At 49.2% G+C, this 23,759-nt stretch overlaps 1 long non-coding RNA gene across 1 annotated transcript; it reads left to right on the top strand.

The window, feature by feature from the left end:
* Nucleotides 1-15,177: 15,177 nt before the first annotated feature.
* LOC125128790 (uncharacterized) lies at nucleotides 15,178-16,784 on the top strand. Its single transcript, XR_007135319.1, has 2 exons — nucleotides 15,178-15,372; nucleotides 16,074-16,784. It is a non-coding gene; the product is annotated as an uncharacterized LOC125128790 (long non-coding RNA).
* The last annotated feature ends 6,975 nt before the right edge of the window (nucleotides 16,785-23,759 follow it).

Below are 23,759 nucleotides of genomic sequence, written 5' to 3'. Positions count from 1 at the left end.
TAGTTCTTCATATCCTGCTGCTATATCCTTGCCATTCAACCCTTTGACAAATGTTCATTAAGTCGCTATTGACAGGTAATGCACCAGGTGCTGGAGATACAGAGAGAAGAGACACAGCCCCAGACTTCAAGTTTGGGGTAGGGTGTAGGTGTGTGTGGCATGTGACAGGGATAGGTAAGTAATAGGCATTTATGATATAATGTGTAATGTGTAATTGTGACAGACATAGGGCCAGAGGCTAGGGAGCCTTGAGAGGGAAGGTGGAAGAAGATATTCGGAGGGGGCAGAGTCTTGAAGGTTGAATCAAGGTTAATAACAATGAATGTTCCCAGCAAAGGGAACAGCATATGCAAAGGCATGGAGAGGTGAGAGAGGGTGGGGCAGAGGTGGTTCAGGGACTCAGGCATGGGGGTTCTTTTAGGGGACAGTGGGAGCCTGGCTGGAGAGGGAGCTGGGACTGGTCACATGGGCCTCATAGCCACACTGAGGAGGGTGGTCTTTGGCCCAAAGCATTATATCCCTGTCCCTATCTGTGTCATAGAAATGTCAGCTATATTTCCTGGGTAGGGAAGGGACAAAGAAGGGAAGCTGTTTCATCACTGCAGCTGAGAAATGATGGGGCTTTAAATATGTTAAGACAGGGAGTTCCCACTGTGGCTCAGTAGTTAACGAGGTTTCAGGTTCAATCCCTGGCCTTGCTCAGTGGATTAAGGATCCGATGTTGCCGTGAGCTGTGGTGTAGGTCGCAGACGTGCTCAGATCCTGCACTTTTCTGTGGCTGTGGTATAGGCCGGCAGCTACAGCTCTGATTGGACCCCTAGCATGGGAGCCTCCACATCCCAAGGATGTGGCCCTAAAAGACAAAAGACCAAAAAAAAAAAAAGAAACCCCAAAAGAAACAAAAAAAAAACCCACATGTGAAGACAAGGTAGACATAAGGAGGTGGAGAAAGATTCAAGGACTATTCAGGAAGAAGGACCAGCAAGACTTGGAGTGAAGGGGAGAGGCCTGCTAGATGTTTGGGTTGGGTGGCTACTCATGAAGATGAAGTTTACAGGATGAGGACCCAGTGGGGTGAGTTTGTGGGGAGATGCAGCTTCTGACTGTGGAAAGATCGAGCTATGGGTCAGGCACTCAGATGGGCAGGAGGAAGAGAGACTGAGGAGTTAGCCATGTGCGGGCGCTACTTCTGAACAGGAGTGTCTTCCAAGTTGGTGAGCATGGAATGGTTGTGAGCATGGAATGGTGCACCTGCTGTGTGGTCACACACTTATTCAGAAATCATTCCCAGTGTTCTTTCCCACACAAGTTGACATGCCTCCACGTGTCGCAGGGCCCTCAGCTGGATGAAAACTATGGGCATCATTGATTGATGCCTGCCCACCAGGCATGGCCCTGGCAGTTCAGGAAAGAGTCTGGCAGGGCCACAGTTCTCAAGAGACTCAGAGTCTTGGCCTGGGGATGGGGGTTGGGATGGGGTCTTATCACTTCGGGGGCCTTAAGAACTCTTATTGGTTTTGGAACATCAGCTCAGGACCTTGCTAGACATCTGGGTCTCCTCCAGCTCCGTGGTGGCACAGCAGCCGCTCAGCAGGCACCAGCCCATGGAGTTGTGGCTTCACCCACGCAAGGTGATGAACTCCCCCACAAAGCAGTAAGCAGTGAATGCCCGCCACTGGAGCCACCATGATAAGGAAAATGCACCAGTGCCTAGACCTAAAGCCTGTGATATTCCTGAAGGGGCGCCCCAACTCTTTCTGGAGCCATGGAGAAAGTGCGAGGTGATGTCACGTGGGAGCTGAGGCTTGAAGGAGTGCAAGTTACCTAGGCGTGGAGGAAGAGAGGAGAGTCTTTAGGGATGCAGCTTCCTCTCCCCTCCGTGGGGGTTTCTCTTCTGTCAAGGCTGATTGCTCATTCAGGGCACTCTTTTCTGCTTTCTTTCCTTCTTTCTCTCCCTCTCTCCCTCCTTTCTTCCTTCTCCCCTTCTCTCCACCCCATCCCTTGTCCTTTTTTCCTTTCTCAGCCTAGCCTTCCAACTACTTGCATCAGATTCATTGGCTATACTTGGCTGGGCTGCGTCCCAGACATAACGAGTTAGAATCTCTGAGGGTAGGGCCTAGGTATCTGCATTTTTAATACTTTTCCCAGATGATCCTGATCCACCGTCTAGTGGGAATAGCTGACCTAAAGGTACTTTGGACATAGCCCACCTTTGCTGGCCTGATATGGGGCAGGTGTGTGCTTTGGGGCCAAGCCTCATTCCTGACTTGGGAAACTGGGATATGGAGGCTTCTTGGCTCAGAAGGACCCTGAGCTGGAAGCCATTTGGGCAGGATGAGCTCAGGGGTGGAGCATTTGGTGGCTAGTCTGAGATTTGGTGAGAATGGCTTTGCTACTCGTTAGCTAGATGGTCTTAAGCAGGCTATTTTCTTTTAAATTTTTTTTGGCTGCACCCATGGCCTATGGAAGTGCCTGGACCAGGGATGGAATCTGAGCTACAGCTGTGACCTACATGCTACAGCTGCAGCAACAACTGGATCCTTAACCCACTGTGTCACAGCAGGAACTCCAAGCAAGCTATTTTCTCATCTGTAAAGTGGGCCAACAATAGAACTAACCTCAGTGGGTTGTTGCGATAACTGACTAAGTAAGATGCCTTTCTGCACGCACAGTACAGTTTGAAGAGCAGAGCTTTTGTCTGTTTTTGTTATCTTTTGTTTCTAAATAATATCATCAAGAAAAAAAATTTGTCTTGTCCCAAAGAGAGAAAACTTGATTTGAAATCATTACAAAGCCCAGCTGAAGCTTGACTTTTTTATCAGCGTGATGAAAATAGGGTCAAGTATGTTTGAAGTTCAGCGATGATTCTTGATAGATTATACATCAGAGCTACTGTGTTCAAAAACACCAGTCTAAATATTCCTGTTGTGGCTTGGTGGAAATGAACCCAACTAGTATCCATGAGGATACGGATTCCATCCTTGGCCTTGCTCAGTGGGTTAAGGATCAGGCATTGCTGTGAGCTGTGGTGTAGGTTACAGACATGGCTCGGATCCTGAGTTGCTGTGGCTGTGGCTGTGGCTGTGGACGGCACCTATAGCTCCGATTTGACCCCTAGCCTGGGAACTTCCATATGCTGCAGGGGCACCCCTAAAAAAAAATTCTGTCTAACCTGCTTCCACCTGCTCCCACTTCTCCCACTGAAGTTGGAATCTCAAGGGAGGAGGAAGCTGAATTTTTTTAAAAAAGTAGGGGAGGAGGTGGGATGGACTGGGAGTTTGGGATTAGTAGATGCAAACTATTACATTTAGAATGGATAAGCAATGAGGTCCTGCTGTACAGTACAGGGAAGTACATCCAATCTTGTGGGATAGAACATGATGGAACATAGTATAAGAAAAGGAATGTAAATATATGTATGACTGGGTCACTTTTCTGCATGGCAGAAATTGGCACAACATTGTAAATCAACTATACTTTAATAAAAAAAAAGTTTTTTTTTAAAAATTGGGGGAAAATGCTTTCTTATGATAAGAATCACCTGGAGGCATTTGTAGAACCATCTTTCCTGACTTCTGCTGCTTTAGGGGGTTGGGAATGGGTTCTGGAATTTGCATTTTTAAACAGTTGCTTCTTTTGAGAAGTTAAGGAAGCTCTGGTTTAAAGCAAACGTGGGAGTGCCTGTCATGGCACAGTAGAAATGAATCCAACTAGGAACCATGAGATTGAGGGTTCGATCCCTGGCCTCGCTTGGTGGGTTAAGGATCCAGCATTACCATGAGCTGTGGTGTAGGTTCCCTAGCCTGGGAACCTCCATGTGCCATGGGTGTGGCCCTAAAAAGACAAAAATAAAAATAGAGCAAGCTTGACCTTCTGTGGTAGGTAAAGTTTTTGGCACCATCTAACTAGTCAGAAGCCTCTCTCTCTCTTTATTTTTTATTTTTTATTTTTTTTTTGGCTTTTTAAGGCCATACCCGGGGCATATGGGATTTCCCAAATCAGAGCTATAACTGCTGGTCTGTGCCACAGCCACAGCAACTCAGTATACAAGCCACGTCTGCAAACTGCCCCACAGCTCTTGGCAACACCAGATTTTTAATCCACTGAGAGAGGCCAGGAATCAAACCCCCATCCTCATGGACACTAGTTGGGTTCCTTACTGTTGAGCCACAACAGGAACTCCAGGAGCCTCCCCACAATTTATACCTTTATACCCACAATTTTTTGTGATGGCTTCATCCCCAGACAGTCTAGAAATACCACTCATGGTTTGGTAGACCTGACAGCTGTGTTTGGAGATTACAAAGCATAAAATCGTTGTTGGTGTGTGCATGTGTTTACACAAACAACACACTCCTGAAAACTATCTAGGATGATGGTAGGAAAAAAGGTTTGCCTAAGATTGTAGAAACTGGGGGCTGAGATGGTGCTCAGAGAAATATCTCTAACACAAAATAAAAACAAAGAGATGAGGGGTATAACTCCACGGAGAGACGGGAAAAATTTAGGACTTGACCCTGAAGGAAGGATCCTGCACCACAAATCCTAGAGAGAGTTCCCGACTTGGGTCACCTTCCAAGAGAGGGAAGCATCACAGATTAATTCCACCTGGAAACGGTGGTGCACTCACCTTCCCCATGAGCTTCAATCCTAGAAAATGCTAGAAATTGTCCTACTACCTGGGACAGGAAGAGGCCTGCCGAGCAACCCTAGGGAGAATGAGCCTGGGGGAGGCTAAGTCTCTTGCTCCTTCCCTCCCCCACTCTTTGGAAAGACCCCTCTTTCCATCTGCACCCCTCCTGTCTGTCTCCTCCATGGGGCTGGCTGCCCAGGGCATGGCTTTACTTGCTGAACCCTGTGCTGCTGGTGCTTAGCTTTTCTGGCATGGCTCCTGTTACCCGAACTGGAAAATAACGTGAACAATATCGTGCTCGAATCGTCCCCTTTTGAGGAACCCTCCATATGAGGCATGTTGAAATTTCGAATGCACCAGTGCTGGATTGGCAGCCTTCTTCCAAGTCCAGACCGGGATCACCAGACAGGGCAAGAGTAGAACAAGCCCTTGGAAAATGATTTAGGAAAACCAGACAACAACCAGGAAAATATGCAGCCCTGTGAATGTTCTGGAAACTACTGAGTTGAGCACTTTAAGTGGTGAATCATATGGTATGAGGATGATAGCTTAATAAAACTCTTACCCCACCACCCTACCCCCCCCCCCCACCACCGAAAAAGAAGAATTTAAAAAGTCAAATGTAGACAATGATTTCCTGAAAAGGTAGTTTCTTATTTTAAGATGTAATGACCAGCCTGTGTGGGACTTGGTTTTCTCCCCTATCCTGTTTAGAAATGTGATTATCCATTAACACCACAGAACCTGACCTGACACCCCCCCACCCCCTGCCCCGAGCCCCCACGGACTCCTGCTCCAACATCCTCAAACCACGCCACTGTTTAAGAGGATGAGATTTGACAGATCTCAAAAGAGCCAAAGAGGTGAACCATCACTTCTCAGGTTGCATTTGCAGACTGAATCCTAACTACAATTAATAATAGCAGCTGATGCTTAGCAAAGAGTTAGGACATGTCAGGCCCTGCCTAAGTGCTCCCCACCCTCACAGGAACCCTATAAGGTGCATTTCACACATGAGAAAACTGAAGTGCCGGTTGAGTAAATTGCCCAAAGTTTTATGGCCGAGCCAGAGGCCAACCTCAGGTTCTAACTCTGGCTGCACGTTGCAGATAATCTGGGGAGTTTGACAATCCACTGGTCCTTGGTTCCTGGCCCTGGAGATTCTGATTTGATTGATTTGTGTAAAGCCTGAGCTTAAGGCTTATTGCTTTGTTTTTCGTGCACGGAAGACTCCAATAAGAGCCGTCTCTAGGGTCCAGGGTCTCCCTGGCAGTTCACTCCTTGCAGGCACCACGGCTATGACCTGGACAGCTGTCTCTGGCAGTGTGGCTAAATTCCTCCCCTTGGGGTTAATAGAAGAGGAATATGTTTCAGGACGGTGGCCGTGCAGGCTGCCAGCTCCTGCACATTGTGTCAGGTCCTGTCTCACCCTTGATCTGTGCTAGTAGCCTCTTCTCCTCACAGCTGGAAAGCATGGTGTCACCTCCAAGTCCAGCCCCATCCCACCGAGCTCTGCCTGCATCTTACCCTGGCCGGGGGTGGGGTGGGGTGGGGTGGGGTGCGTGGGGTGAATATTTGCGGCATCTTCAGCTCAAGAGACTGTGTCAACAGCAGGAATTTCTGGCTGTGAACCCACCCAACCCTGTGCTAAACTCCTCTAACTGACTTTAGGACTTTGTCCCGGCTCCGAACTGTGAACTAGTTAAGGTACCTGCAGGTCTGCCCAGCTCCTCCGTCAGGTCCTCATCAGGAAGGTGGCTCCCTTTCTCAGGTGTGGCCCCTGCCCTTCCCTCAGGCCCAGGTCTCTCTTTGGGCTTTGACCCCTGCCGCTGCCCCTTTAAAATTACAGTCCACGTTCCTTTCCCACCACCGTTCTGAGTGGGTCTCCCTCTGGCTAGTCTTGTGCCAACCTCCTTTGGGGGCCTGGCAGGCTGTGGCTTACAGAACAGCCTCTTCAAGATCCACATGCTTGCCCCAGGTTTGCATTTTCAACCCTGTTTAAGGGTCCGCCCTTCAAAACAGAGGTGTGGGGTCCTCTGAAGTGAATACAGAATTTGGGTTAGAAACACACAAGTAATGTTTCACAGTAATGTTGCACATCTGATCTTGAACTATGCTTTTCAATCAATAAAATCTCCAATGGTGTGTGTGCCACCTTTTTTCAAAAAAAAAAGAAAAGAAAAGAAAAGAAACAGGTAAATAAGAAAGTGGGCAACACGGCGCCCCACCCTTGGGACGGCTCCTCCGAGGGCCGCTCCCCTTCCTGCTCCCCTGCCCTCCCCACCCTGGGCTGGCTTCCTGCCCAGCTCTCTAGCCTTGTGAGGCGACTGCAGGAAGGAAGCTGAGTCTCCCCAAACTTGACAAGTTCAGCAGGAGACTGGCTAAACGCTCTTGAAAACCATGAGCCTGGTTAGGCCCTTGGCTCTTGTTGTTGACCTCTGTCCTAAATAGAGACCCTCTTGGCCTTCCTGTTGTTGTGCAGCAGAAACGAATCTGACTAGCACAGGTTCGATCCCTGGCCTCACTCAGTGGGTTAAGGATCTGGCATGGCCATGAGCTGTGGTGTAGGTCGCAGGCTGGCCTCACTCAATGGGTTAAGGATCTGGCGTGGCCATGAGCTGTGGTGTAGGTCGCAGACTCAGCTCAGATCCTGTGTGGCTCTGGCTGTGGCTGTGGCTGGCAGCTACAACTCCCACTCAACCCCTAGCCTGGGAACTTCCATATGCCGCGGGTACAGCCCTAAAAAGCCACGACACAAGTTCCCAATTTGGAGTGCTTTCTCAAGCCTCTCAGCTTCGCTTTTAAGAAACTCTGCTCCTCTGACCACCCTCCCGGTGGCTTCTAGCTCTTTGCAGCCTCTCCCTCTTCCTTCTTGCTTGAGCTAAGGAAGGAACACAGCTGCCCAGAGCCCCTGTGAGGGAGGCTGTTTGTTCTCACACTCCCACGTTACCTCAGGCCTGGAAGCCATTATGGATCTTCTTGAAGCTTCCCAGTGCTGTTTATAGGCAAAGACGTGCTCACCGTGTGTTCTAGAAAGTGGTTCTCCTGTGAAATATGGGCCATTCCTCATACACCATCTGTAATGTTCAGGATTAGTTTCTCTGCTGACAGAAAGCCTCCAATAAGCAGTGTCTTGAACATGAGATTTTACTTTACTTTTTATTTTATTTTTTTAGGGCCTCACCTGTGGCTTATGGACGTTCCCAGGCTAGGGGTGCAATTGGAGCTGCAGCTGCAGGCCTACGCCACAGCCACAGCAAACACAGGCTCTGTGCTACATCTGTAACCCATGCCAAAGGTTGCCGCCATGCCCGATCCTTAACCCACTGAGCTAGGCCAGGGATCAAACCCACATCCTCGTGGACACTATGTCACTATGTAGGGTGCTTAACCCACTGAGCCACAATGGGAACTCCCAAGACTTTAAGTCTCAAAGATAGGTGGTCCAGGGCCAGTGTTTGCTTCATAAAGTGTCATCACCTAGGCTTACTCCCAGCCACTGCTTGGCCTTTCTTTGGATGCGACACACCTCCTCATGGCCCAGTGGGCAGCACAAGCTTCAGTCACATGCCCCAGTTCCAGGTTGGCCACAGAGGGAAGGACATAAGAACAGCTTCCAGAAATACCCCAGAGTAGTCACATGGCCAGTCACCAGGTAGGCTGGGCAAAGTGATTTCATTTTTTTAAAAATTTTGTTTATTTATTTGTTTAGGGCCACACCTGTGGCATATGGAAGTTCCCAAGCTAGGGGTCCAATTGGAGCTGCAGATGGTGGACAGTGCCACAGCCACAGCAATGCTGGATGTGAGCCATATCTGTGACCTACACCGCAGCTCACAGTTAAGGTTAAAGTGAACCTTAATCCACCGAGCAAGGTCAGGGAGCGAACCTGCATCTTCATGGATACTAGTTGGGTTCGTTGCCACTGAGCCACAACAGGAACTTCTGGGCAATGCGATTTTAAAAAGTCTAGATGACAGACAGTTTTCCCTGGTGGCTCAATGGGTTGAGGATCCAGTGTTGTCACTGCCATGGCTGGGGTTGCTGCTGTACAGGGGTTCGATTCCCTGGCCCCAGGAACTTTTGGATGCCCTGGGCAAGCCAAAAAAAAAAAAAAAAAGTCTGGATGACAATGACTCCAACTAAATCCCACTAAAGCCATCCATCCCCTACTGCTGAGGAAGAAGGAGAGGGTGGTTATTGAGAGGCAACCCTCAGTCTCTCCCTGGACATCCTCTGCCCCCTGATGGCCACCTCCACGGCTCCAAGTTCTTCCTTTCAAGCTCTGAGGACTTCGATGCTTTTTTCCCTCAACTTTACCGTCATCGTGGGAGACCTCAGCATCCGGGTCAAGGACCTGCTCTTTGACCTCTCCGTGCCAACCGTCCACGCAGCCTGCCCGGCCACAGTCTAGAGCTTGTCATCCCACCTCAGACGTGTGTTTGGACACAGCCTCTTTCCTTCCTGCTCTCTCTTCCCTCCCACGGTGTCTCTTCCAGGACCTCGCCAGGCTCTGGAGTTCCTTGCCTCCTTAGACTTAACTATGTTCAATTTCTTCCCCACAGTCCTGCCCTTCTCTCACCACATTGCCAGCCCCCTCCCAGGCCTGGGACCCAGGCCTGCCTCCAGCACAGAGCCCAGGAACCCCCACCCAGGATCTAGGGCCAGCTGCCTGCACGCTGCTCTCAGCCTCTTATGTGGACTGGGTCAGCTCCTCACATTTGCCTTCTCAGCTGGTTCCCGCCTAATACTTTCCTCAGGCCCTCCCCACCCCCAGGAATGACCCTGCTTTCTATTTTTTTTGCAAAGGGGTGGTCAGGTGTGGCCTCCTCCACCCCCTTTCCCTCCCTACTACCAGCATCTGGGACCAGCTCCATCTTTCTGCTCCATCTCTCCACTGAGCTACAGGCAACTATACTTCTTTATTTATTTATTTACTTATTTTTTGTCTTTTTGCCTTTGCTAGGGCCACTCCCGCAGCATATGGAGGCTCCCAGGCCAGGGGTCTAATCGGAGCTGTAGCCACCGGCCTACACCAGAGCCACAGCAACGCGGGATCTGAGCCGCGTCTGCAACCTACACCACAGCTCACGGCAACGCCGGATCCTTAACCCACTGAGCAAGGCCAGGGATCGAACCCACAACCTCATGGTTCCTAGTCAGATTCGTTAACCACTGAGCCACGATGGGAACTGTTATACTTCTGATCTTCTCACCTCCTTGGGATTATCACTGCTTTGAGCATCCCCTGGATTCCCTGTCCTTCAGCCTCCATCCTCTTCACTGACTTCTTCCCTCCTGGGTACACATGGGAGCATCTCTCCCCAGCTGAGAAAGCCCGCTCGTGCGTCTCTGACCACTGGCCCACAGCGGTCCTCTCCAGCCCCATGTGTTGGGAAGTTGCCTCACACCCAATCTCCGCCCCCTCACTCCCGCTCCCCTATCTCCCCCACACCGGCCCAGGTGCCCCTGACTTGGTCTTTATTTCTTGGTCATGCCTGGTGATTCCCAGGACAGGGCTTGTTTTCAGCCAGGGCCCTGCCCTCTGCCCCCTGCAATTCTCCGCTCCCTTAACGTCTCTGACACCCCTCTTTCTCCAGTCACCCCATTTGTGTCTCCCACGCCAGCTGAATTCTTCTCCGTGTGGTTAAAGGTCGTTTGTTATTTCCCACAAAATGGGGACCACCCCTGTGGCCAGGCCAGCATCACAGATCTAACAGACCTAAGTCAGCCGGCGCTTGTAGGACACAGCTCACCGTCAGGAGAACCTAACACACACCGATCCTCATCCTCTAACTTGGCTTTGGCTCCCCTCGTCTTGGGAAATAGGACCTGGTGGCCTTGGAAGGACATCTCCACCTCCTAGTCGACTGTGCCCTGTTACTTCTTTCTTTCTTTCTTTCTTTCTTTGGAATATTGTTTTGTTTCTTGGACTTTCTTTGGTTTGGGTTATGTATTTATTGTTTACTGCGTGCAGTACTGCTTCATTCCTTCATTCCTTACGTCATTCCTTCCTTCATTTCCTTTCCTTCTTTCTTTATTTCGTTCTTTTCTTCTCTTCTTTTATTTCTTTCTTTCTTTCTTTTCTTTCTTTCTTTCTTTCTTTCTTTCTTTCTCTTTATTTCCTTCCTTCCTTCTTTCTTTCTCTCTCTCTCTTTCTTTATTTCTTTCTTTTTCTGAATTTTAGGGCCACACCCACAGCATATGGAGGTTCCCAGGCTGGAGTTGTATTGGAGCTGCAGCCACTGGCTTACACCACAGCCACAGCAATGCCAGATCTGAGTTGCATCTGCGACCTCCACCACAGCTGGTGGCCACGCCGGATCCTTAACTCACTGAGCCAAGCCAGGGGTTGAACCTGAGTCCTCATGAATACTAGTTGGGTTCATTACCTCTGAGCTGCAATGAGAACTTCCTTCCGCCCTGTTACTTCTAAGCTCTAGAAACTCTCTCTTGCCCAAATCCCCAGGGAGGAGGGATCTGCTGTTTGGGGGGCATTGCCTCCCCCCGCCCCTGGATTGGCTTCACACACACAAATTGCTTTATTGTTGCCATTGGGCAGTGTCTCGGGAATGCTTCGCTCTCCAGCTGTCCCCCCTGCCCCCTGCTCTTCTAGGGGCTAAGTTCCCCAGGGAGCTCCTTCACACCCAGGGGTTCAGCTGTGCCCTGCTTCCCAGCAGGGCTTCCTGGTTTGAAGGAGGCTACATTCAGGCATGTTTGGGCCTGTCCAGGAGCCTGTTGGATGGACGTGTCCAGGTCTATTTGTAAGGGAACTGAGGGGTCTCCTGGGATGAACCCAGCCACTGGGTCATTCCCTCCATCACAGTCAACTACCAGATTTACCTCCACCCACACTGAACACAGACAAAATTCTGGTCTTCACAGAAACAGACAAAAACAAGATCAGTAAGGAAGCTATGATGAAATGCTGAAGAGAAAAATTAAGACAGTGAAGAGCTAGGAAGTGTGTGTGTGTGTGTGTGTGTGTGTGTGTGTGTGTGTTGATATTTGAGACATCACTGAGCTGGTGAGCAAAGATGGCAGGGGGTGTACATGGCCCCATATGGGGAGAATATTCCAGGCTGAGGGAAGAGCAAGTGTAAAGGCCCTGAGAAGACAGCAAAGGTTCTGGGCCTGAGGTCTGGAGGAGCAGCGTGAATCAGAAGGACAAGCCTAGAGTCAAGGTCAGAGCCTTTCGGGGGTGGGCGTGTGTTGGGGGTGTCCTGAGAGCACAGGGTTTTGCAAGCACTTGGGCTCTACTCTGAGGTGGGAAGACAGGAAGGGTTTGAGCAGAACATGGTCTGATGGGTGCTTTACCCAGGCTGCTGTGTGGCGACTAGGCTGAGGGCAGAAACAGGAAGACCCGTCAGGAGGCTGTCGCAATAATCCAGGCAAGAGACAGGGGTGGTGGGGTCTGGTTGGGAACAATGGTGGTGATGAGCCGTGGTTAGAATGTGCATGGGTTTTGAGGGTAATGCCAAGAGACTGCTAATGGGGTACCCACAAATCGAATGATCCAGACTCTGGGTCTTGATTCTTGTCTTCTTGGACCATGCCACCTGATGGCACAGTCTGGATAGGCTAGTGATTTTTTTTTTTTTTCCCCTGAAGCAAGTTGATATTCTCAGGTATCAATTGTTAAGCAAAGATGCTAACCCTGGCGTAGGAATGGAGGCAGGCTTGGATGGGGGCCGGGGTGTCAGGGGGTCCCCGGGTGTGGAAATACTGGGGACCATCCTGGTGATGGTGGTATTGGTAGCGGTGGTTTGGGTGGGCGTGGGAGTGGTAGCTGAGTGAGTTATCTCTGTCCTGGACGGGGCCTGGCCCGCTGAGGGACTAGGGTGCCGTGGGTTCTGTTGGTTTTCAGAGAAGCCCCTTCTAATAGTGGTCACACTACACTTCGCCTGCTTCTTGAACACTTGTTCCTTTCCATGAGGACATCCATGCCCTTGGCAGTGGGCCTGGCCCCAGGCCCCGGTGGGTCAGGGCGAGAACCTGGCACTTGGGTGGCATTGGGACCCAGGCGTGGCTCTGTGTCTGAGGGGTTCACAGTGAGCAGGAGGGGGAACCATGGAGGCCTCATGGCCAGAATCTAGTTCAGGAAGTAAGTTCGTGTAAGTGTGTAAATAAGTAGGTAAGCTCAAGGGTTACCAGGCTGTGTTTGAGAGGGGCCAGAGCTCCCTAGGAGTGGGAGAGACAGAGGCAGAGAAAGCCTGTCCTGGTGACTCACTGTCATGCTCCTTCCCCCCTCCAGGCTCCGTTGTCTGGGCAGAATGCCTTCTCCAAGTCAGCTGACTCCTGCCGGCTCTCTCCAGGCCAGCCTTCTCTCCTGATATCCACACCTTCCGGGCACCTCGGCCTCTGCTATCCTGGATCTTGAACCCAACATCCTCCCCTGCCACCCTTTCTCCCTCCTGCTCTCAGTGCCCAGCCAGAGCCTGGAGTGCTATTATTTGTCACAGCCGATTAATCACCGGATCCTGAGTGTCACCTCCCAAACCCCTCTCATTCCCTGGACTTTTTTTTTTTTTTATATTTTCCTTTGTTTTATTTATTTAGTCTTTTTGCTATTTCTTGGGCCGCTCCCGCAGCATATGGAGGTTCCCAGGCCAGGGGTTGAATCGGAGCTGTAGCTGCCAGCCTACGCCAGAGCCACAGCAACGCAGGATCCGAGCCGTGTCTGCAACCTACACCACAGCTCACGGCAACGCTGGATTGTTAACCCACTGAGCAAGGACAAGGACCGAACCCGCAACCTCATGGTTCCTAGTCGGATTCGTTAACCACTGCGCCACCTTGGGAACTTCTGGACTTTTTTTTCCCACCCTCTCAGCTCTGAGCAGAGTTCTGGGGTGGCCCCTGAGAGGCTAGCCTCCCGGTCATGTCCTCTGCTCCACCCTCTTACCCCACGACTCCCCAGACAGCCTCCTTGTGCTGTCTCTGTCCTGCTCAGGGGCTCCTGTCACCTTGGCGGGTACAGCCCTCCCACTGCAGGGCACACAAGGCCTGGCTACCTGTCCAGCCTTCAGCCTTGCAGCCCTTCCCAGACAGCCTCTCCAAACAATGCTGACAGGGTGGGGTGGGGTAGGGATTATGCCCAGAGCTTTCTTTTTTATGTAGGCTGGCAGCAATTGCAGACTCCTCAAGGAAATGATACAGAAGAGGCAGTGCCCTCCTTCTCCATTCTCCTGGGGCTGGGGCTGGGCTCTTTGGTGACCCAGGAGGAGAAACCCAGCTCCCTCGGCTGGGTATCTATCTCCCCGTTTGTCCTGCAGAGACATGCACTGGTTGCTATTTGCCAGTGTTCATTGTCAGGGTTGGGCTTTGCTTTGGGAAGGAGGAGGCCTGTAATTTGGGGTAGGAGGAATCTAGTTCATGGGGGAGGAGCCCCTTAGAAGGCCTAGTGCCTCTAGAGTGCTATTTATTTATTTATCTTTTTTTAGGGCTGAACCTGTGGCATATGGAAATTCCGAGGCTAGGCTAGGGGTCCAGTTGGAGCTACAGCTGCCGGCCTATGCCATAGCCACAGCAATGCCAGATCAGAGCTGCATCTGTGACCTACACCACAGCTCATGGCAATGCCGGCTCCTTAACCCACTGAGGGAGGCCAGGGATAGAACCCACATCCTCACAGATACTAGTCAGGCTCACTACCGCCGAGCCACAGTAGGAACTCCAGAGTGGTATGTATTACTCCCCTGAAACCCTAGCCAAATCAGGCTTTCTCCAACCTCCATACTTCAGCCTCTGATCTTCCCTCTCTGACATGGCTCATTCTTCTTGTGGCAAATTTCTTGTTTTTAGCTCACTCCAGCTCTGTATCAGCCATGGTGCCTCTCTTACCTCATCTCAGGGCTCTAGTGCTCCCTCCCCACGAGTCCTGCTGGATGCCTTCTTCCATTCTTCCAAGTACCTAATTCTTTTTTTTTTAATTGTCTTTTGTCTGTTTAGGGCCCCACCCGAAGCTAATGGAGGTTCCCAGGCTAGGGGTTGAAATTGGAGCTGTAGCCGCCGGCCTACTCACAGCCACGGCAATGCCAGGTCCAAGCTTCATCTGCAACCTATACCACAGCTCACGGCAATGCCAGATCCTTACCCCACTGAGCAAGGCCAGGGATCAAACCCGTGTCCTCGTGGTTTCTAGTCAGGTTTGCTAACCGCTGAGCCACGATGGGAACTCCCCGAGTACTTAATTCTCCTGCAGTGTTTGTGTGTCTGACATAGGTTACCCCCGCCCCACTGCCCCTCACTTCCTTTTCATTGAGTAGCCCTTGCTTCTAGCATGAGTTCAGGCACAAAGGATTTTGCTTGATGAAAGTTTGCTAAATATGGGAGTTCCCCTTGTGGCTCAGCAGTAATGAACCCAACTAGTATCCATGAGGATGCAGGTTTGCTTCCTGGCCTCACTCAGTGGGTTAAGGGTCTGGCGTTGCCATGAGCTGTGGTATAGTTCAAAGAGGTGGCTCAGATCCTGTGTTGCTGTGGCTGTGGTGTAGGCTGGTAGCTGCATCTCTGATTCAGCCCCTAGCCTGGGAATTTCCATATGCTGCAGGTGTGGCCCTAAAAAGCAAAAAAATAAAAAAATTGTTTGCTGAATCATCAGTCCAACATAGTCTATTCTGCATGTATTGTGTTCCAGACCCTGTAAAGTAAGCACTGGGATACAAGAGCAAATAAGATGGGACTCCTGGAGGTGTATGGCACACGCACCTGCAATTAAGAACTTATCAAGTCATATGGTAAGTCCTACACTGACTCTGTGAAGAATGCAGCTCTTGGGCAAAGAAGTACTGGATCTAGTGTTAAGACTGAATTTAAATCTGCTAATTAGGAATTGGTACTTGCCATCACCTCTGCAACGATGAAATCACTAACCAAGGCAGTTACTGACTTTCAACACACCCTGAAAGGAGTTCAGGGTGGAGACCAGGAGCACTGCACGCTGAGAAAAACTGGCAGAACAAGCCTTCAGATAGTTATATATTTTCAGAAGATTTTATAAGCCCAAATTCTTGCATCTCCACATATCTTGAAGAGCATTAAAATCATTAAGACATCTGCTCTTCATGACTAGAAGAAATGTCTGCCAAAATGTGGGCTTGATTGCCTGTATCCCCCTTCACCAAAATCACAGATATATTGACCGCATCCTGACCTCTTTGGAGCAGTTCCTCTGATCTACTTGGGAGATGCTGCTCCTGTGCTCTAGTCCTCATTTTGCCCCAAATAAAACTTCAGTCACAACTCTCACGTTGTGCTTTTTTTTTTTTCAGTCTACACATCCTAACTCTATAACCCACTAGGCTCTGTTTTCATAACTGTAAAATGGGAATAATAATACCTATCTCAACAGGTTAAGGATGAAATGAGATGAAATATGTAAAAGCATCCTGCAGAGGTAATATGCTAATATGCTAATATGTCTGATTAACATTTGCAGAATTCTCCCTGCTGCCTAGAGACTTTGATTTGCAGACTTCATGGAGGAGTGACACTGGAGCTAGATTGGCGAGGGCAGCTGTCAATTGCATTTTTGGACCCAGTGAAGCTGCAGGCAAAGCAGCTTTTAGAGGAGCCGTGTGAGCAAGGAGATCTGGAGTAACGTGTCCCCCGCCTGCCTGCCCGCCTGCCCTCCTGCCAGCCCCAGAGCTGCTGAGTCAGGCTCAGACCCAAAGGGTTCTGTTTTGTCCTAGGGAGCAGGAGCCTGCTGGGGAAGGGCAAGCCTGAACAGGCCCTGGGGGCTGGGACTTTGTGCCCAGCTGTTTCCTGGGAGCTGATCACTGCCCTGCCAGGCCCCTCCCATCCCATTCCTCCCCTCCCTGCAGGGAGCCTTAGCCTGGGTTCCTGATGTGAGGGCCAGCTGGGATTTAGAGTGGGCAGGTTTTTTCCTTGGGGGTTTGATTTACGTGCAGCTCCCTCCCCCCAAGTGAAGAATTCCTGCCTCAGGTGGCAGATTTAGAGGCTGAGCTGCCCTAGGGTGAAATCCTACCTCTTTGACTTTATAACCTTGGGCGTGCAGTCTGACCTCTTTAAGCCTAGTTTCTTCATCTGTAAAATGGGAATAACAATATCAACTTCCCAGGGTTGCCACCAGAATTAAGTAAGGAAAATCGTGCTTTCTTACTTGGTACAATAAAAACCTTTGAATGTGGTATTGATTATTCACAGTAGCTCTGGGGGAGGGTGCTCCAATCTAATGTGTCATGGAGCTCTACAGAATCCAGTACTTCTCAAACTTTCATGTTTGGATCATCCAGGGATCTATAAAATGCAGTTATGGGAGTTCCCTGGTGGCCTAGGGGTTAAGGATCAGGCAGAGTCATCACTGTGGCTTGAGTCACTGCTGTGGCATGGGTTCCATCCCTGGCCTAGGAATTTCTGCATGCTGAGGGCCCAGCCAAAAAATATATATAATAAAATGCAGTTTCAGATCCAGGGGGCCTGGGGCAGGAGCTGGGAGTCCGCATCTCTAACAAACTCCCAGGCAATCCCACCATCCGATGCTTGGAGCAGCCCGGCTGCAGGTGCCTGCCCTGCTCTCACTGGCCTGGCTCCTCCAGCCTCCCTCAGCCCTGTGCAAGTTGCTTACTCTTGTCAGACGACTCTTCCCCACAGGGAGTAGAGGACAGACAAGGACAATCACAGGAGTCGTCGCTTTGGTGGGAAAGGAGAGGGAGGGCATAGTTGTCTCAAGAGTGGATGGCCTTTGGAGTTCCCATTGTGGCTCAGTGATAATGAATCCGACTAGTATCCATGAGGTTGCATGTTCGATCCCTGGCCCCGCTCAGTGAGTTAAGCATCCGGCGTTGCCCTGAGCTGTGGTGTAGGTCGAAGATGTGGCTCGGATCCCGTGTTCTGTGGCTGTGGCGTAGGCTAGCAGCTGCAGCTTGGATTCAACCCCTAGCCTGGGCACTTCTATATGCCGCAGGTTCGGCCCTAAAAAAAACAAAACAAACAAACAAAAAACAAAGAGTGGATGGCCTTTTTTGTCCAGCAAGATGCCTCAGAAGCTGCTTGGGTGTGGGAGGTGAGTCACCCAGGGCTTGTTGGTAAGACTTTCAGTGGTATGAGGCTTAGCAAGAAAGGTGGCTGCTTCAGACAGGTCCTCCCTCCAGGTGGGGGGTGGTTGCTGTGAGGCTCTCTGCCTGACTCAGTCTTTCTGTTGGGAAAGGGCTCAGCAGGTGCCCAGATGCCCCGGCAATGAGGAGCACCTGCTGGGAAGGAGGCCAGATGAAGGGCCAGAGCCATCCTCTCTGCCCCATCTCTGCGCAGCTCCAGTCTTTCTGGGAGAAACAGTGGCCACACAAACATTCAGACAGATAAAGTCCTGCTCCAAAATGCTGACAGCCATCTCCGTGATGGGCTGGAAGACGCTCTGGAGAAAAGAGGAAAATGGGCTGAGGCATAGAGCTGGGGAGGGGTTCCCAGCATTGCAGGGGCGCTGGATCTTGCACCGGCCCTCCTTGGTGGGAAGGACTTGCCGACATTCTGGTAGCCAACAAGAAGCTCTGTGCTGGCTTCACTTTGTTTTTCTAATGTCAAGAAATATAAAGTTGAGATTTACTGGACTGTGCAAAACTGAAGGTAGACTGTTGGGCTGGCAGGGCCTGGAACTGGGGTGGAGTTTTGACCACAAGGGGTTGTGCTGGTTGAGCCCTAAGGTCAAATGCTAAGAACAGATCCGGAGGAGCGTCATTTTCAAGCTGATGAATGAGAAAATGCAGATGGTGATTACTGCACATAAACCACATTCAAGAGGACATTGGGGCCCCTGTGAGGCTCTATCCACTTTTTTGTCTTGCATAAAAGAGATGATTGGTGTGAGTCTAGCTGGTCTGTTAGCTCAACACAGATGTGCATTTGCAGCTGTGGTTACACTTGGGCTGTCAGGAGGCAACTGTATATAGTGCATTAATGAGCAACTGATTAAATAGAGGAAGCTGACTGTCCATCAGTGGTGGCTCTGATTCCACTTTGACACCATAGACAGGGGATAAGGAAATACTTTAAAACATGAGCGAGACTGGAATCGATCTATAGCAAATTCTTTTACACCTATGGCGGCTCCGTGGAATTAAAAAAAAGAGAGACAACGCACTTTCTGTCATATTCTTCTTTCATTTATTCCTGAATCTACTTCCAGGAAGTAACTGGTGGAGGCAACTTGTAATTAAAAACACCTATGTAAACTGGGCAGCTTAAATATAAGTCAGAAAGAGCAGAAACCAGAGAGGAAGTGGGGAGAAAATTCTGCCCAGAACCTAAAGTAAGAGGTACTAGGTAATAAATATAGAACTGACACTCTCCTGTCTTGCTGACTCCACCTTCCTATTTATGAGACCCTGAAGAATTTGCATTTCCTGTGGTTCCAATAGAAGAAGTTATGAAAAATTTCCCCAGGAGTTCAAAACTGGAATCTGGATCAGCCTTTGGCAGCTTTCAGAGCCCAGGGAGCAGTCAGGAGCATCCTTAAGATCCCGTGGCCCCTGCTCTGCTGCCTTCTCCTTATCCTGGAAGGTTACTGCTCTCTCTCCATGTTTCTTCTGAACCCCAGGTCCTGTGATAGCCAGCGTCTGGGCCTCAGTTCCCAAGGTGGGTGTCAGTGGAGAGGCAGCCCCACGAGTACAATGAGGCCAGGTGCTGTGCCTGAGAAGGGTCCTGAGGACAGGCTCTCAGCAGGTACCCCTGCCACCTGGCTGGATTGCTCTCTGAATACCCTTCTGAATTGGGGGCATGGGAGCAGCAGCACAGGGAGAAGTCGAGAATGGGAGAGACAGGAGGCTGGAGGGTGGGGAGGGCCTCAAAGGCCATGTTGACTGTGAAGCTTCATGCTTTAAGCAGGGAAATGATTCTCAAACTCACATAGCACTGGGTCTCCAGCTACTGTGCTGGGTGACAGGCCTGAACACAGGGAATCCATCAGCTGTGCAGTGTGGCAGGGGACCATGGCTTAGATTAAAGGTAGAAGGTCCATCCTCTGGGCTCCTTTCCCATCTGGTGTTGGTCACTCCCCTATTCCTGCTCCCTAAACTTTGGTCATATTGTAGATCTTTGAGTTCCAGCAAAGGGTTTCATTCATTTTCTTGGGGTGTTTGGGCCTTTCTAAGACAGTACCCACCACTGCCTTCCCCCCACCCCCCAACTTGAATATAAACCCACAACCTCCACTTGGCTCCCTCCTTAGGGAGCCTGTCCCTAACACCTCATCCTGGGACAGACCCTGCAATTTCCCCTTTGAAATACTCATTGCGCTTGTAATTACACGGATGGAACCGATATTCTCTAGTTTAAAAAATTCTCTAGTTGAGTTTTTTTGTTTGGTTGGTTTTTGTTTTTGTTTTTGGCATGTGAAATTTCCCAGGCCAGGGACCCAACCAGAGCCACAGCATTGACAACACTGAATCTTTAAACCACTGGGCCACCAGGGAACTCTGAATATGCCCTATTTTTGTGGCCCAGCAGCCTATGCTGTGTGTGTGGCTACAGTACCCTTGTTTTATTCGTAGGTACCAACCCTCCTTCACTTTCAACCTATGTGCTTTGGGTAAAGACCCCCACCCTTGGGAGCAAAGAGTGGAACATGTGACCTAGGCTAGACCAATCAGCACAGTCTATCATGTGAGCTTCAATGATTGGTTCAGAGATAGGCAGGTGATCCAATTTAAGCCAATCAGATCTAAGAACATTCAACCTCTGGATATTTGGGTTTTCCAGATTGTTGGCTCACTTTCACTGGCCTAAAGCAGTGAGGAGATGGATCAGGGTTTGCCTGGACCACTGTGAGTAAGAATTGAACCAACCCAGAGGGAGCAGAGATGCCCTTGAAGCTCTGAAGCTAGTTGTACCTAAAGCCAGTTTATCTTTGCACATTTCTGTTCTGGCAGCTAATCGGTTCTGTTTTTAAATATAGACCCGTTTAGGTTGAATTTTCTGTCAGGTGCAATTGAAATAATCTAAATGATAACCTTGGTCCATGTTGTCTTCCTTTTGCCATGAGTCTCCCCAGAGCCTGGCTTAATGCCAGACCTCTAAGAATGTTCAACAAATGAATCAACCAATGAAGACAGGTGTCTTGGAGTTTCCCCCATCTCACTCTTTCTTCCTTTCAGACCTGGGAATGAGGAAGTAGGTTGAGGTTCTTTCTGGGTTTCTTTCTTGTTACAGAGGTCTATTGGAACCAATTTCTCTAGAGCTGGGAATTTCAACTACAAGAAAGCAGAAACTTATGAATCATGACAAAAAGGGTCCTGGGACAGACCTGTTGCTCTATGAGATTTTCAGATTGTCTAAAGTTCTCCTGTTGGTAGGATTACTTTGGCGTACAGTTCTGAGATCTCTTAGGAGTTCTCTGTAAATATAGCTCTATTTGCTTATATGGGCATAAATTCTGTAAAGATGCACACAAATCAAATAAAAAAAAAAATAGTTACCTGCAGAGAATTGGGATGGAAACTGGCTCAATGAAAGGCAGGCAGGTATAGGAATGAAAGTCAATTTTTCTTCCTCCTTCTTTCTTTCTTCCCTTCTTTTTAGGGCCACACTGTTGGCATATGGAAGTTCCCAGGCTAGGGGTCAATTTGGAGCTGTAGCCACTGGCCTACACCACAGCCACAGCAACACCAGATCCAAGCTTCATCTGTGACCTACGCTGCAGCCTGTGGCAACGCCAGACCCTTCACCCACTGAACAAGGCCAGAGATTGAACCTGCATCCTCATGGATACTAGCATGTTCATTACCACTGAGCCACAACGGGAACTCCAGGACTGAGAATTTTTATATTGTTTGAATTTTAAACCACATGAATGCATTGTCTTCTCAAAAATTAGGTTAGAATAATCCATGAGAGTGTAGAACCACTAGATGTCATTATCAGCTCTTAACAGCTGGGGTTGGGGGGGCATTTATTTATCAGCTCGTTTTTCCACTGAGAGAGCTGGTTTCATTGGGGGAGGCCCTGATAGACTGGGCAGGAATGGTTTGTCCTGGTTGAGGAAGGGGGCATAGAAGGGGGGATGAGGAACTCAGGGGACCTTCTGGAGAGGTCTGGCCTGGGCAGATCACATACCAGAAAAGGTGAGAGGGAGAAGAATTGGGCCGGCCATAGGGAGGGGTAAGGCATCAAAGATACTCTTTCCCCAAGGGCCCTCCTCTCCCTGGCTGGACTTGATAATTTCCAAGCTTCATCTTATCTAAAAAAGTTCCTGACTTATCTGCGTGTCTGTAGGCAGGTCCCTTCAACTTTCGAAGCCTGTTGACTCATCTATTAAAGGAAGGGGCTCGATTCATGATCTAATCTTGAGTCCTTTCCAGCTCTGATGCTTTTATTCTAACTGCTGTCTTTTCTCCCTGAGACCTCCAGGCTAAAGCTGCTCCGAAAAGACACAAGTTATAATGTGGAAACAACTCACGTACTTTCAGGACAGGCCAAGCCTAACCCCTGAAGACAGATTGGGTGTCAGGTCATCCAGCAAGGGTATTCACAGTTCCTTCTTGTGTTTTAGTGTTGCTCATTGAAATTAAGTGGACAAGCAGGTCATGAATCAGCCGACCTGCAGTTGACTTGCTTCCAGCCCCCTGGGGGCTCCCTTGCAGGCAAAGGAGTTTTTTTTTTTTTTTTTTTTCTTTTTAGGGCTATACCTACAGCATATGGAGGTTCCCAGGCTATGGGTCGAATTAGAGCTGTAGCCGCTGGCCTATGCCAGAGCCACAGCAACGCAGGATCTGAGCCATGTCTGTGACCTACACTACAGCTCACAGCAACGCTGGATCCTTAACCCACTGAGCGTGGCCAGGGATGGAACCTGCATCCTCATGGACCTTAATCAGATTCATTAACCGCTAAGCCATGAAGGGAACTCCCAAATGTCCTCTTTTTTTTTTTTTTAATAACTCAATGAATTTTATTACATTTATAGTCATACAACAATCATCACAACCAAATTTTACAGCATTTCCATCCCAAACCCTCAGTGTCTCCCCCCAACCCCCAATCTGTCTCATTTGGAAATAATTACGTCTTTTAAAGTCTGTGAGTCAGTATCTGTTCTGCAAAGAAGTTCAGTCTGTCCTTTTTTCAGAGTCCACATGTAAGTAATAGCATTTGATGTTGGTGTCTCATTGTCTGACTGACTTCACTGAGCATGATAATTTCTAGGTCCATCCAGGATGCTAAAAATGCCATTATTTCTTCCCTTTTAATGGCTGAGTAATATTCCATTGTGTATATGTACCACTTCTTCTTGATCCACTCCTCTGTCAATGGACATTTGGGTTGTTTCCATGTCTTGGCTATTGAAAATAGTGCTGCAATGAACATCGGAGTCCATGTGTCTTTGTGAGTCATGGTTTTCTCTGGATAGATGCCCAGGAGTGGGATTGCTGGATCAAATGGGAGTTCTATATTTAGTTTTCTGAGGCATCTCCATACTGTTTTCCACAGTGGTTGTACCAATTTACAATCCCTCCAAAAGTGTAAGAGGGGTCCTCTTTCTCCACACCATCTCCAGCACTTACTGTTTGTAGACGTTTTGATGATGGTCATTCTGGCTGATGTAAGGTGGTACCTCACAGTGGTTTTGCTTGCATTTATCTAGTAATTAGTGACGCTGAACATCTTTTCATGTGTTCTTTTTTTTTTTTTTTACCATCTCTGTGTCTTCTTTGGAGAATTGTCTGTTTAGATCTTCTGCCCATTTTTTGATAGGGTAGTTTGTTTGGTATTGAGCTGCAGAAAGTGTTTATAAATTTTGGAGATTAATCCCTTGTCAGTTGCTTCATTTGCAAATACTTTCTCCCATTCTGTGGGTTGTCTTTTCATTTTGTTTAGGATTTCCTTTGCTGTGCAGAAACTTTTCAGTTTGACTAGGTCCCATTTGTTTATTTTTGTTTTTATTGTCAATACTCTAAGAGGTGGATCTGAGAAGATGCTGCTGCTGTTGTTTATGTCAGAGAGTGTTTGGCCTATGCTTTCCTCTAGGAGTTTGATAGTGTCTGGTCTTATATCTAGGTCTTTAATCCATTTGGAGTTTATTTTTGTGTATGGTGTTAGGGAGTGTTCTGATTTCATTCTTTTCCATGTGGCTGTCCAGTTTTCCCAGCACCACTGATTGAACAAGCTGTCCTTT

This window comes from Phacochoerus africanus, chromosome 6, assembly GCF_016906955.1.
Source record: "Phacochoerus africanus isolate WHEZ1 chromosome 6, ROS_Pafr_v1, whole genome shotgun sequence".
NCBI lineage: Eukaryota > Metazoa > Chordata > Mammalia > Artiodactyla > Suidae > Phacochoerus > Phacochoerus africanus.
This window is presented reverse-complemented; position numbering and strand designations above follow the sequence as displayed.